Below are 15,763 nucleotides of genomic sequence, written 5' to 3'. Positions count from 1 at the left end.
AACTTCACAAATAACTGAATAATTGGCATGGTCTAACCAGAGTCCTCCCAGGTTCCCCCAGCCTCCTGGGAGAAGGAAGTAATTGCTGGGGCGGGGTGTATGGGGGGAGTCGAAATGGGGTGTATTTTCAGCTAAGTGATTTTTTCACAAGTACGAAACTTTGATTATTTTCTGAGAGATAAACTAATGTGTGTGAATATGAAAGTTATAACGAGAAATAAGCAGAGCTTAAACACTTAATACAAGAAAAAATTATAACTAATTGCCTTAGTAAACAGCAGGCACGAAATTTTTGAGCATGGCAACTTTCATCAGACTGACTTTACAACAGTCGACGCTAACACACTCTTACCTACTCTCCCCTCCTCTCCAAAAAATTCCAGTAGACAAATATTTCATGAAGTTTACCTTGTGTACTAAGTTGCTCCTGACGGGCACTCAGATCAAAACTTGACAGTACACACGCTCCAGAATACAAACAGCTCTGAGGCTGGAGAGCACGCTCTCCACAGTGAAAAGGAAACTTTCCAAGCAATACTCCTGCCTGCTCTTATAAATTTAGCAACCCTTTCAGTCAGCCAAAAGACGAAAGCTGTCTAATCTTGTTCAGTTGTGCCGAGTTGTTCAATAAAGTTTGAGAGTCAGTGCAGACAGGCAACGCCAGGCCAAATTATTGACAGAAACATACTGTCCACCATGGCAACAAGCAGAAGTCGGCTGCAAAAATGTAAGCAAACAGCCCAGTGCTCCAGGAGCATCTGCCAATGGACTTTAACGGCCAAACACAAGGGGACTGTTCGTGCTTCTCTATGTTCAACAGCTGCTAACTTGGGGCGGGGTGGGGGTGGTCACACGGAAACATGCAATTCACTAAAAAGTTTCGGGGAAAAATTATTTTAAATACTGTCATCATAATCCCCCTTTTGTACCTCCCTCCTTGTGTATATCCACATTCTAGTGGAAGTTAACAAAGTCCTGCCCCCAGATGGAGAGCTGCCCAGCCATCACATTTTACAAACTGTCCCAGACTTTCCAAACTCGTCCAAAGGCAACCGAAGTCGAGTCTTCGTGCTATGACCTCAGTCTGAAAGCTCAAAAGTCGCTTCGCTGAGCACGCAGCTTACACCATTCACGGTAAAGGCTTGAAGAAAGTGCGCTGCGTGAAGCAGGACTCGAACACACACTCCTGGGCATGTCCTCACAAACTCCTCAGATAAAAGTTTCAGACAGTTCTTCCAATATAAAAATAAAACCCTGCACTGCATCACCGACTAGGAACACCCCGTCGCCCTAGCAAAATAAGCTGATTAGGAGCTCACAGTGCATGCACGTGGCTTTTTTTTTTTTTTTTAAATTAACATCGACTTTTAAACTGCTCCCTTAAATCCCGTTTTAACACCATTACTCCTCTCTTCCCCCAAGACAAGAAAAGACACAGAGTATAAGACAACGGGCAATACTTACAACTCGGACCCCAGGCTCTGGTTAGCTACTTTCTGCAAACTTCTCTTGGTGGGCTTTCTCTAGTGTGCAGACCCTCTAGGAACATTCTCGGTGTCTCCCTGCCTCCTGCTTTCCCTCTCCCTCTCCCAGGCAGTGCTGCTCCCATTAGATGAATTAAAAGTGGTTGGAGCCATGCTAAATTTAACAAGCTCATTAGTATTCTTTCTGAGTGCTTCCGAGTGAACTCTCTCTATTCAAGCCCCTCTCTCCAGCAAAAGGGTCAGGCGGCTAATCATTAAATCAAACTAATGTCACCCTATAACAATCAGCCCGAGAGAAGGAGGGTTTATTATTTCAGTTTATGCTAAATAAACGGTTTTACAAATGGTCCCCAAGCAAGGTCAACAGCAGCTTCAATTACAAGACAAACTTAACAAGAGTTGCTATAAACCAAGTACTCTGTATTGACTTAAGAACAGGCTCAACTCCACGTATTACCACTAGCAGGGTTGTACAGGAATGCATATTGTAAAATAAAGGATGGGGGGGAGCTTCTTTCTTTGCCAGAATTTGCGACTGCACAGCGACTCCTCATTCACCTGTCTCCAACCAGCTAGCCGCTCAGCTCAATTCACCCCACACAAAGGCTGGAGCCCAGACCTCAATGGACCGAGTGAAACATGTTCAAAACTAGGCTCTCTATTGTGACTGAATTTCTTAACATCTTTTCAAAAAGCGGAGAATGCCTTGAGGCTAAAGGAAGAAACAGGCTAATGGTGAATTGGGAATTCTGAGCAAATTTCAGAGCCCTTTCCTCCTAGCTTTTGAGGTTGAAAGCAAGCTCTTTCCTTTCAAGTTTCAAAGTCCTTTTTCCTCCCGCAGTGTCACAGAAGGATTTGAAAAGAAGGTAATTGTGCTCGCAGTCTCCCTGATCAGAGCTTACGTCCTATTTCTGGTATTTCGGAATACTTCTTGCAATAATAGTGCATATAGCTCAATCCCTTAACCGGCCTGCACTCTGCAATTGCTCATTAAATGAACAATTGCGGGTATAAAATGCCTTTTATGTTCAAGGTCTGGATATAAGATAAGCATTCTAGGACTCTAAATTTGGTTTACTAAGGAAACTCTCCATCATTAAATTACAAAACTGAAGTCAGAATATCAGGCTTTCCCAGAAAAGTGGCACTCAGATTTCGGTGAGCCCAAAGGAGAGGCGGATGGGGGTGGGGAGGGGAGGAGGCAACAAAATGTTAAGGGGGGGGGTACAAAAAAAAGACTGGATACTCAGATTTCTAGCCGAATTGGGCTTCTAACAAGAGAATAATATTTCCATGCTTAAGAAGGTCTGAGTTTGTGAGACTGCACCATTTCTATACGGAATGATATAATAAAATCATCTTCAAATGGATTAAAACATAGGTCTGAGGCTCAGTCAATATGCAGATGACTACACCTGACCCCTCACACAAGCAGACGCGGTCCCCTTCCTTAAGCAAAGAAAGACTCCTTCATGGCCACAGAATGCGATCATCTCTGCCATCTCCCTGGATCTCCACAACAACCTGTGGGACAGGGGACCAGGTCCAGAAACAGGCTGCCTGTTTCCAAAGTGGTAAACTCGCAAGGAAGGCATGCAAGAGGCCTGACCAGGCCAAATGGCCCTGTTCACAGGAGGGGAGGTCTATTTGTGGACAGGGTTTGGGAATGATACCTGTATGCACTCCCAGCACCCCCCTCCACCACCACCAGAAGAAAACAAAGTCATCACAGGTTTATGCATAGACATTTTCAAAACTCTGATACTCCCCCATCAGGGTTTTATGACTATAACCCACTCTTGAGAAACACCCAGGGGGCCCAAATGACAACCTGATGGTGACACATCCGACCTCAGGGGCTCGGTACCATGGAACGTGCCCGCCACAGGGGCGTGAGACACACGCACACCTCCACCCGGCCGCACCCCCACCCCCTCGCATTCAGAGGCTCAGCCAATGGCATCTGTGCATTCCTGCAGTTTTCAATGTGCTTCCGCGAGCCTAGGGCCCCACCTTCCTGATCTGGACAAGAAACAGCCCCATTTTCTGCTTTCCTCCCAGGAAAATTGCCTCGCTGGGTTTGGAAAGAGCATTATTTCATTTTTTTTCCCTATTATGCATTTGTTGCATCTTGTCAGCTTTATTTCTTTGGTTATTTACAATTTCGATGTTCCTTGAATAAAAACCAGCGGGATCCAGGTTCTAAAACCTCGCCTCCCTCCTTCAGAATTCTCCCCATGACTTGGACCAAAGAGAGGCCAGAAATGAAAAAGAGAAGAGGCTAAGTAGATTCAGAAGCATTGTAGAATTAAGCCATGAAGGAGAAATAGAGTTCCCGTAGGTTTTAGAAACACAGTCTTGCCTCTTTGCACCTAGACGGCAGTTATGCCTCAGCCAGGGGCTGCTCCCTAGAATGTCTGGAGCTTGGCTTCCAAAGGCAGCGAGCAAACAATGCCTTCTCTAAGAACATTTCCAACGCCCTTGGGGTCAGACATCGCCCTTGTGCAGCTACACATACATCTCCCATTGACAATGACTGATGACAGAGGGAGTGGCCCAGATGGATCAGGAGAGAGCGCTCAGCTTTGTCTGCAACCTTTAAACCAACTGCAGGGCCTGCAAGAGGAGGCCAGCAGCAGGATTTGAAGCTCTGGAGAAATTCCAGTGGCAACCCTCCCTCCAAGATTACAGGGCAGCTCCCTCTTCCTGCTTTCATCAAGCAGGAGGTCCCAGGTGAAAGGAGAAAAAGTAGAAAAGGCTGTCCATCAGAGGCGTGCAAGTACCGTAATTGTTTTAACATATCTAGAGTTCTTTTGCCAAAGAACAAAACGGGGTCTAGATTGACCAGCGTCCTACCGGCCCCTCACCAGAAACTACTTGCTCCAAAGAGCAGGTTGGTGCTCATAGGCAGACTAATTTCTCACCTCCTTCCCCGCTACTCTGCTTACAAAGCTCCATGCAACTTCAAAAGGGGCGCCTGGGATAGAAGAAAGTAGGTAGGGAAGGCAAGATGACAATTCTGATAAACTTAAGAGGCCAACCCAGCGATGGCTGTGAGCCCCACTACAGCCCAGAGCTCTGAGGGCACATGCAGCAAGCGGCCTCCTGCCTTCCCTAAAGATGATACGATGAGGGCTCCTTGCCCATCTGGAAAATCAGGAGCCGATAACACACTATCAGCTTGTCTGAGGCCTCACCAGGCATGCCCCATGGCCTCCAGGGTTTCCACGCCCTCTCCTCCGTGCCTCAGAACCCTCACCAATCCGAGGTCAGCACCCCTGCTCCCCCTGGCTCCTGGGCGTCAGTGACAGGGACAGCTAAGTGCTCCTGTGACTCGGTGAACTCTACCCAACATGCCAGGCAGGGTGTTTAAGTCCCAACCCAAACCCAGCGGTACTAACCAACTTTGAAACTTCCAGACAGCACTAGCCAAGTCCCGCCTACACCAGGGAAGAGAAAACAGATGAAACGGGCCCCTGAGGGCCCCTGCAGGCCGTCCTGTAAAAGGGGGAAGGAGATCTTCCTTCGTTTCCACGAGCCTGTGAAGACCCTTCCTTGAATTAAGAATTCCGAAATGTCATGAATCTTCTTCTATTAGCCTGCTATTAGTTGCCAGTCACTGCTTACACAGAGTGAGTTAATTAGGGACATCAAAGGCAGGACAATAAATTCTCAGGAGGCCCACATTTCTTTTTCCTTCTGCTTAACAGTGCATTTATGCCTATCTGTGAGTAACAGTCTCATGAACATTGAGGTATTAGAGATTTGTTGGAGAACTTGGTGTTTGTCTTTTAGAAGCAAAGAATAAAGAGTCTCTCTCTCTCTCTCTTACTTTGCACCAACAGACGTGAGCAGCGGAGATTCCATAACGAGACCCACAACCAAACGTTTAACAGAAACAATGAGAGGCCTGTTCACAAGGCCAGAGTGTGCAGGTTGTTGTTGCTGCCTGCCGCGGCCTCTGATGGGAGCCTCTGATGGGACCGGTCCTATCACTCTGGAGATCCACCCCAGCCCATTAGTGGGAGGACTCAGAGCCTACTCTGCCTTTAAAGGCACGCAGGAACATTCTGGCAGCACTTTGGGATGGCAGCTTCCAGGTCTGCACCCCTCCTCCCGCTCAAGATCAAAGTCCCATTCCCTAACCTTTCTACCATTTTTTAAATTGCAAGAATGAACACAAACTTAACTGGCTTCATCTGGTGTGTTTATGTTGCATGGTTTTTGTTTTTAGAAGACTGCATAATGAGAAAGCCTGAGCATATGGTGGTATTATATTTTTAATAAAATTTTAAAGACCGTGATTACTCCATTGCAGAAATCAGACCCTCCTGGAGAGCACATTTAAATATCAAGAGAATATCATTATTGTACCGAAATGAGCTAGAGGCTCCATCCCTGTGACAAGATTAGGGTACGGGAGCAGAGCTCACCTTTGCTGACTCAGCTTCTGGGCAAGGCCAGGTAGTGCTGGGTCCAGTTTTGATAACAGAAGCTCCCTCCACCCACCACCCACTTTGACCTCAGCTATGAAATGTGCATTTGAGAACCTCAAATCAAATACCACATTTCGATTCTTCACAATTTTACCACAGGTAAGGCATGAGATTGCCTTTCCCAGCCTGCTTTACCTAGCCCCAGAAGTCTGCAACTACGTAAAACATTTTCAAGTCACGGCTCAGACACTGTGAGTGAAGCAGGAAGGACCACAAAACCTAATCTCCCCAGAGCACATCTTCACGGTCACGGCTAACACACGATGCTGTGGTATCCGCTCCCCCAGTTAGGTGGGGACGGTGGACACCAACCACCCATCCTCCCTGCATCGAGACTGGGAACCAGGACACAAGTCAGACCTTTCTCCTGACATTTTTCCAGATTTCCAGGCACCTTCAGGAGAACCTAAAGTCCCAACACGGAGGGAATGGGTTTGTTGTTGTTGTTGTTGTTGTTGTTGTTTTTCTAAGAAGTTCCAGTAAAAGCAATTAAGGAAACAAAAGACCAGATTCATTCACCTTCCTAAAGTACACATAATTCTGTTTTCACTCATGCTTCCTACCAATCTCTTTTCTCAAAAGCCTTCCAACTTAAACTACAACCATGTACCAGTTAATGATAGCTAACATTTACTTCCTATGCGGTAGGAAGGGCTTCCCTTGTCTCACTTTCTCATCATCGTAATTTGATCGCAAAGGCAATGTCATTATGCTCATTTGCCGGACGAGAAAACCGTGTGGCACAGTGAAGCTTGGTTACTTACCCAGGTCACACAGCTGGTTCTCAGGCAGAACCTGGAGCCCAAGGACTGAGGACACCAAAGCCCACCCTTAAATATTTGGCTACTGGAACTCCCGACTCAGTGATAAGAAACAAAAATAAACTTATATTTGAATTTTGGCCCAAAACTCAAGTTTGCATAAGTCTATAAACTTCACAACCACCGAACTTTGCTGCTATAGGATGAAAGCAATCATAGAGAAGACCTAAATCGACGGGCATGGCTGTCTTCCAATAAAATTTTATTTATGGACAGTGAAATCTGAATTTTTATGTAATTTTCACACATCACATTTAAAATCTAACAAATCAGGGGAGCCTGGGTGGCTCAGTTGGTTAAGTATCTGCCTTCAGCTCAGATCATGATCCCAGGATTCCGGGATCGAGCCCCGTGTCTGGCTCCCTGCTCAGCGGGGAGCCAGCTTCTCCCTCTCCCTCTGCTGCTCCCCCGGCTTGTGTGCTCTCTCTCTGTCAAATAAATAAATAAAATCTTAAAAAAATAAAATAAAATCTAACAAATCATTCTTAGCTCTTGGGCCTTACAAAAATAGGTAGGGTACTGGATTTGGCCACAATGGAGGCTAAGTACTACCCTAAAGGACTATACATACTTTCGACATAAACCTTACACCCAGATAACAACTGGGAACATTCCAGTAAAACTGTAAAAGCAATAGTATTGAGTGTTAGGAGGCAGACAGAGAAAGAATCACTTTCTCATGCTATTAAAAGATTTCCATAATTGGCTAGATGTATCACCTGATTCCAATTCTGGGATGCATCTTAACGGGAAAAGTAGCAAAGAAGACAACGATTTATATTCAAGATGTTCATCAGTGTTATTTATAAGGAAAACTAGTTAACAAAATAAATGCCCATTATCTTATATGATGGAATATCACGTTATTAAATATAGGGCATTCAAGGATTTTAAAGAACATAGAACTTCACCGAGTACCAGGTACTGCTCTGAGGCCTCCATGCCAATCCTATGAGGTGAGTATGACTGTGATCCTCACTGCATACGTGCAAAAATTGAGTCACATTTGTCCAAGGAAGCATAGCTAGAAAGTGGCAGAGCCTTAGAATCCAGAGTCCACTCACTTACCCACTAAACTACCATGCTTCCAAATCTCTGGAGGAAGGGAAGGTAGGAGGAAGAGAAATATATAATCGTTTCTATACAAAATTCCTAAATTAAAAAAAAAAAAAAACCTTGAAGGAAGTGTACCAAAATAGCATGAAAATATTTCTATGGATTATTTTTTTCTATATGTTTCTGTATTTCCCAATCACTTTAGACGACAGAAATAGCTGGTTTATTTTACTTCTTACTTCTATCACAGTATGACCTTTACAGTAAACCTCTAGAGAAGTCCAAATTAAGTGCGCATAGGTTGAAAAATTATCCCACACATTTATCTCCTGAAGGCTTGTTTTAAATGATTTATCCCACCTCTTAAAACCCAAGTGCCTGGCAGGCTTTTCTTACACCTATTAATAACTCTTTACGCTGATACTGGGCTGTATAGAGGTTACAATAAACTTGTTGATTTAAAATATGATTTTTTTTAAATATGATTTTTAAGATTTATTTATCTACGTAGTAATCTCTACCCCCAACGTGGGACTCGAACTCATGACCCTGAGATCAAGAGTCACACGCTCCGTCGACTGAGCCAGCCAGGCGCCCCTAAAATTATATGATTTTTTAAAAAAGATTTTATTTATTTGACAGAGAGAGAGCACAAGCAGGGGGAGCTTGCAGAGGGAGAGGGAGAAGCAAACTCCCCGCTGAGCACAGAGCCTAACACAGGGTTCCATCCCAGGATCCTGGGATCATGACCTGAGCTGAAGGTAGATGCTTAACCAACTGAGCCACACAGGTGCCCCTATATGATTAATTTTAATTATTTCATATCAATACACAAGTGCCGTCCAAACAATACCAAATGCTCTAACCTCCCTCCCTGCCACACTTGGTCACCCAGCTTTCATCAGGCCATCTGGAAAATATGTAGAAGGGAAACTGCATTACAAAGGATCATTACTACCCTGGCTCTTGCTTACATTTACTGAGCACTTACTAAAAGCCAGGCTGTGTGCACAGTGCTCCGTCTCCATTAATCCCATTGAATGCTCACAGGCCCATCAGGTATGCAGTATCCATCGCCCCAGTCACTCAGGTAAACATCCCGAGGCTCAGCAAGTTTAAGCAACCCGTTGGAGTCATACTTCAGGTAAATGGCCAAATCGGCATGACTCCCATCTATTATAAAGGACTAGTAACCCCTGCAAAGTCTCTGAAAGCCCTCAGAACACTGATTTGCCTCCTATCTTTCTATATATATATGGGAAGATTATCATCATTGTTGAAATTATTCTCCCTCTCCCTATAAAAGTTATCCGGAAAAGATACTCCAGACAGTAATCAAATGACCTATTACCTTTCCACAGAGTTTCTGGGTTCTGAAGAGCTAGCTACTCTGCAAAGGAATACTTAATACTGTCTTTGGCGGGCTTGTGTTGCAGGCTTGGATGCAAGAAGCAGTCTGCGTACTTGGTTTGCGTTCAAGTTAACAACAGCTCCAACAGTTAGAGCCGTACATCGTTTATGCAAAGGGGCATATGTCCAATAGTTAAAGAAGCATATGGTTTATAGAGAAATGGGGGAAACTTGTGCATGGAAGCAGCTTTGCTTGGATTATTTACCAACAAATGAAAGGCCCTTCATGTCGCCCCAGAGCATACTCCCCTCCCACAGGCTGGAAAGGAATGCTGAATGAGTCAATAAAATCAGCGTCACACTAAGCAGAGACCTTCTCCCCAGTGAAAGATGATTATCGAATTATAGCAAATTTAAGAAAGTTTTCTCTTTTTTTTTTAATCAAGAACAAAACCAGACTACTTCTTAAAATGCACTATTAGGAATTGTAACTGTTCCTAAAAGTGCCAGATATATTTCCATCCATGCAATATTAAAACTAACAAGCGTCTTTTCAATTTCTTTTAATGATGGGGTATGCAATAAAAATATAGCAGTGCTTCATTTAGCCAAAGGAGCTGAAGCAAAAAGAACCAAAATAAATAAATAATAAACTTACATGGGCCACTTACCAAAAATAAAATCATTTAATTCAACCTTTTACAGGAGGTGCATGTAGCATTTTGAAAGCAAAAATTCTCATAACACAAAGCTTTCCACTTGAAAATCACTGCCAGGGGCTGGAACCGGGGCAGGATGTTATTTCTTTTTCAATTTATTTTTTAATGTTTGGGTATTAATGACATCAACTGCCATGTTGTATAATAAGGCAACATGGCATAATAAAAAGAGTTAGAAATGCACGTCCCCAGACTTGCCTCCAGCACCTCATCGGTGTGTGACCCAGGGTAACTTAAAATACAGCAGATCGTCAGTTGCCTTACGTAACAGGAAAATAATAAAACTTGTCCCTCTGACTTGATAGGGTTTTCTGAGGGTTAAAAAGTGTCTGAAAAAGATCTATATAAACAATGGCATTTATGAATGCCAGGCACCACCACTAATCTCATCATTATCTGTTTGATAATGACACAAAGCAGGACGGTGGGCTGCAAGTGCCCGAGGCCAGGAGCCGGGAGGCTGAGCTCCCCAACTTCTTCCCCTTAGATAAGATGATACATCACAAGTCAGTCCACTCCCCCAAACCACCGGGACAATGCAGAAACGTGCTCCAAACCCCACCCCAGGGAACAAACCAGTGTGTCTACCTTCACGGCGAAACAGCCTAAACACTGGCAGCGCAGCGTTTCTGCTGTTTCAGGAAAAGATTCACGTTAATGACCTGTAATTACAACTGATCATCTCTTTCACCTACTTCTCTGATGTATCCTGGGTCAGGCTCATAATCAACATTCACAGAGCATGCCTACTTGAAATTTGCACTGAGAAGATCTATCTCTTCTCTCCTTGGTTTTCTAGGATGACTGAAGACACTGGAATCTTCCTAAGAAAACCATTTTTTTTTTGTTTCTCCATAGACAATATTTACTAAAAAAGATGAAGCAAATTCCTTGAGGGTGATTGTTGGTAACCCCCTCCCACTGTTTCTGTACTCCCTATGGGCTAAGAGTGTATTTTATAGTTTAAATGGCTGCAAAAATCAAAAGAAGAGTATTTTATGATACATGAAAATTATGTGAAATTCAAATTTCAGAGTCCACAAATACACAGCCAAGCTCATTCGTTTTCCTATCATCTCTGGCTGCTTTTGCATTACAAAAGCAGAACGGAATAGTGACAGCACCAAATGGCCCATTCAAATCCTCAGATTGTTAGTAGCTGGTCCTTAATGGAAAAAAATGTGCCATCCCTTGACTTCCCTGTCTCAGGGCATGCTAGAACACCCATTAGTGAAATGATGGAGCATACCTGGGAAACATACAAAATAAGGCAACGCCATTTTCAAAGAACGTAGTATTGAACTGATACTTCCAAACCTTAAGATAACTCTAAGATGGATACTGGTATCACCCCATTTTACAGACGAAGGAATCAGGTTTAGAGAAATGACCTTCCCCAAAGTCACAAGTCAGTAAGTTGGGGATGAAATCAGTTCCCCATGATTCTAACCCTGATAATTTCTATGGTGGTGAAAGAAGGATTCGGGCTTTTCTCATATCCCGGAAGAGAGAACACTTTTCATCTCTTTCCTCTCTCCATGTGCTATGTGCCGGAATAAATAATGAATTTTAAATATAAAATCTGAGGCGTGTGTGACTAAGGGTTGGCCTTCTTATCCAGCTTAGCATGTATCTGGAGTTGTTTAGGTTTTGCTTTCTTTCTTTTTTTTTTTTTTTAAGAACAATCACAAAACAAACAAGTACACATTTCTGTCAAAAATGCCACACTCTTGGGGCTCCTGGGTGGCTCAGTTGGTTAAGCATCCGACTCTTGATTTCAGCTCACGTCATGATCTCGGGGTGGTGAGATCGAGCCCCATGTCGGGCTCTGCGCTGAGCAGGGAGTCTGCTTGAGATTCTCTCCCTCTCCCTTTGCCCCTACCCCCCACACCCAACACCCCGCTCATGTGCACACACACGCTCTCTTGCTCTCTCTCTCTCTGGAAAAAAAAAGTGCCACACTCTTCTTGGAAGTTAAAAGGGACAGAGACCATTTCTCACACATCAAGCTATTCGAGGGACCTTTTTTATCTAGCACAAGAAAACGTACCCTCTGTTGAGCCAGGTATATCCCCTCATGATCTGTTTTGGAAGGCGGGATTACCCAGACTGCGCGTACTTTTGCTAATAGGGATGAAGGAGGCACATGCAAGAATCAAGTTGTGAGACTTCCAATTGCCACCAAACTGGGACACTCCTGACCAAATGCAGCCAGGGTTCCCAGAGAGTGTTTTTGCAACTTGTATGAAGAACTGGGTCCAGGGGGTTTAGGTTTGGCTGAGTCAAAACACCAAGAACATACACTGGCTTGGGCTGGTTGTTCTCCATACTCTAGTCATACAGACACATCCATGTCAAGGTCCCCGCATGCCCCAACACAAAACCTGACCATCTGAGAGGTGTAAAAACCAAAGGCTGTTGCCCTCATGGCTCCTGGGACTGTGGTTTTTCTAGACATGGAACTACTTGAGAAGAGAAGTACATCCACAGTGTTGGCATAGTGGACAAGTGGAAAGTGGGCATTGAGAGAAGGTCTTTCAGGTGTTGGAAGGTGGGCGAACAGACCAGGTGGATCTTCTTGAAGGAGGTTTGGGAAAGTCAGATTTTTTAAGAAGGCTGGGCAACCCTCCCCCAATCCCTCCGGGATACACCCAACTGAATAACATAGTCTTAACAATTGCTCCGATGCTCCAAAACACTGCACCTTGGGTTCGAGGGCATCTGCATAGTTCTGTTTGTTTGTTTTGTACTTTTCTTTCTTCTTTAATTCACATCTTGCTGACACAAGTGGAAATTCATATTTCTTGGCAGAAAAGCTTTAACTTTACTGCCAAGCCATGCAGATAAAAATTCTTCCATCCTCATCTCATTGCCTGGAACCGTTCTACTCAAGTCTTTGGGAAGAGCTGGAGAAGACAGCAACCCAAACACATAATCCAGGCAATTTTATTGTGCCTGACAATTTTGTTAGTTCTACTGGGTCTCTTGAGTCTGTGCTGTAATTTATAGGGGAAAAAAAAATCCTAGTAAGGTCCAGCTAGCAAATGTAACAGCCCTCCCTATAAAATCAATGCATCGCAGTTCATTCAGCAGAACATCAGCAACCACTGCAACTTCAACCCCGACTCAGAGAGAAGTTGCCTCCCCTTGGCCCTTAAGGAGCGCAGCCTCACAAACCGACAATAAAGGGATCTCGTCTTTATTTGTCTTCCTTCCGACGCCTGACTGGCTCTGGACTCCTGGGGAGGAGTGATCCAGGAGAAGAAGAAGGAAACACATTTTTATATTTCCACCCCATCTTCAAATCTACACCACAAACCTATCTTTTCCTGTCAAATAACAGTATCCGCCAATGATGGATCTTCCATCCAAACGCTGCTTCTCTGAAATACTGGCCTCTCTCTGTAATATTCAGACTGTAGTCTTCTGTGCCAACAGCCTCATCAATGACTCCAAAAAAGAAAAAAAAAAAAAAAAAAAACAAAAAAAAGAGACAGCCACTTACCTTTACACACCTGCCTTTCCTTTTGCTCTGCTCCTTCTATGCCCCAAATTAAAGAGTGATCTTCTAGTTCACCCGATTGCCACAAACACACACACACACACCTCTGCCCCAGTGCTGGCAAGGGATACTCATCCCCACCACCAGCTTGCCTCTCTCTTAGAGTCGCCTCTCTGATTTGCCTTTTCTCCAGCTAAGGCTTTGCTGGACCCAACACTGCCTCCATCTGATGCACCATCTCTCCTCCGTATACATCAGAATCACGGAACAAATCCTAAGATCGCCTGACCACCAGTGTCTTGACCTTGTACAGCTTGCACTCAACGCCTGAAGTTGTCTGTAATGTTTCCAAGAAGTGTCATTTGGCCCCCGTAATGGCTTCCTCTCTGGCACACCAATGCTTAACGCTTTTCCACGGGCTGTTCGAGTAACCTTTGAGGACCTTTTTCTATCATTTAAATCTGAATGGTTCCAAAATGTGAATATACAGGCCATCGTAAATTCATTTACCCTTTTAACGGGGTCTAACAAAAACAATGGCTGAAAAAATCCCATACACACCCCTGCACTATGAAGCTTTGAAAGGTAGTGTTTTAATATGGTTGGATACTCCCATGTTTCTTTCCACTTAAGGCGTCTCAAAAGAGGTTTAGTTTTTTAAGTAATGAAACTCCACATTCTAGGAGCAGTTTTTATTAGTGTAAGAGAAAGCAATAATGCAAGATGAAGAATTAAAACCTATTCGATGGACTGTACTCCTTGGTAGGTAAAGTAAATCTGTTGAAAACCTTTTGCTTTAGAGTAACCCCACTATCGAAACCACGGAAACCACCAAAAGTTCTAGTAAAATACTTCCTTATCCAATATGAACTGTCTTGCTATGTTCCTACTTGAAGGTTTTAGGAGTTAAAATAATTTGCAAAGGCATCAGGGTTTTCATGGGAGCTAGAGGGTTTTTAATTAATTGCTTTTTTAAAATATCCCCTCAAAATACATATTCCTGAAGCCCAAACATGGAGCCATTTTTCCACATGAACACTGAAAAAAACGAGAAACCAGAAGTTACAGAGCAGCTTAGTTTCACTGATCAGGCATGAAGAGACAAATGTGCCACACAATCTATCATGTTATTAAAAACGGTGCATTTTGGGGTCTCCTTCCCCCTTGTGCCACAGCTGCACCTTGTTTCATCGAAAACTAGCTGCTGGTGACAGCACGTCCTGAACCTGTTTGCCACTCTGCCTCACCGACCACAGAAAGGAACACCTAAAAATCCCCTTAAAAGTGCACAAGTGAATTCTGTCAAGTCACTGAACATCCCAACATTCTGAAAACCTCAACCAAAGACATAGAATCCAGCCTTGCAAAGAAACTTCAAACCACAGAAAAAAATGCACAACACTGGGAAATGGGTATCTTGTGAATCCTAAAACCTCATACATTCCATCTTAATTCCAAGAGTACAAAGCAAACTCTCACGAAGTCCTGAAGACTGAAGTGCTGTTCAAAGTTCCCGTGATCCACTGCCTAAGAATCTTCCAGAAGCTCCTGTCATTCTTCTGCTCACAAACCTTCCACAAAGCCCGGGGTCTATAAGACCAACCTCGAGCTGTGTGGCCTAAATAAAGGCGCTGAGTGTGAGGAACCACCCTCGGCCTCCATCGTCCCCACCCACTGCCTGCCAGGGCATCTCCGGCACCCTCCATAACCAGCTGCAAATTTGTACGTCTCTGCCATTAGAACCACTAGAACATGAGCTCCCTGAGGGCAGGGGCTGCATCTTGCTAGCTGCGTTATCTCTTACACCACGCATACCATGGGCAGTAGAGAATGAATTCCTCTATGGGTGGGTCAGTAAGTGAATGAATACGCAGGAGGACTGGCAGGTGCAGTCTAGCCGTGACAGGGAAGTCAGCTGCTGTGTTGTCTCTGACAGAGTGCAGCAGGACCATCTACCTGATCGGGGTCAAGGCCCAGAGGAAAGGACTCTGGGGTGTCCATGGGGGCCCCAGCAATGGAGCTCCAAGCAACAAGATGCCAGAAATGGAAGCATAGCTCTAAACAGGGGAGGGATGGCAAAGAAGGGAGGGAGGGAAGGAAAACACCTATGGCAACATTTTGCCAGGGGTTGGTCCTGCCTCTTTATGCCCCTTTTACTGTTGCCAGATTATTAAGAACAGCTTGTTGCTACTCATCAGTTGAAGGCTGGTGTCCTTTGCTAGCAGATAAAACGTTTAAGGACACCAAAGCAAAAAGGATGAAAATAAGCAAACAGACAAAGGACAAGCCAGGTGGACACACACACTGCTCTTCCACACACTTCCTCTCTCCCAAC

The 15,763-nt window shown here is 44.3% G+C and overlaps 1 protein-coding gene across 3 annotated transcripts in view; it reads right to left on the bottom strand.

Moving 5' to 3' along the window:
- GLI3 (GLI family zinc finger 3) overlaps positions 1–15,763 on the bottom strand; it is a 265,047-nt gene that overhangs the window by 179,823 nt on the left and 69,461 nt on the right. Inside the window, exon 1 of one of the 3 annotated variants that reach the window (XM_027574616.2) lies at positions 1,465–1,594. The exons of the other annotated variants lie outside the window; for them this stretch is intronic. The gene's annotated coding sequence lies outside the window, so the exon portion shown is untranslated. Of the gene's footprint in view, positions 1–1,464; positions 1,595–15,763 lie in introns of those variants that run through there. 3 annotated transcript variants of the gene reach the window in all.

Source organism: Zalophus californianus, chromosome 12 (genome assembly GCF_009762305.2).
Source record: "Zalophus californianus isolate mZalCal1 chromosome 12, mZalCal1.pri.v2, whole genome shotgun sequence".
Classification (NCBI taxonomy): domain Eukaryota; kingdom Metazoa; phylum Chordata; class Mammalia; order Carnivora; family Otariidae; genus Zalophus; species Zalophus californianus.
The sequence above is the reverse complement of the archived record's forward strand: the minus strand, read 5'-3'. Positions and strand labels throughout refer to the sequence as shown.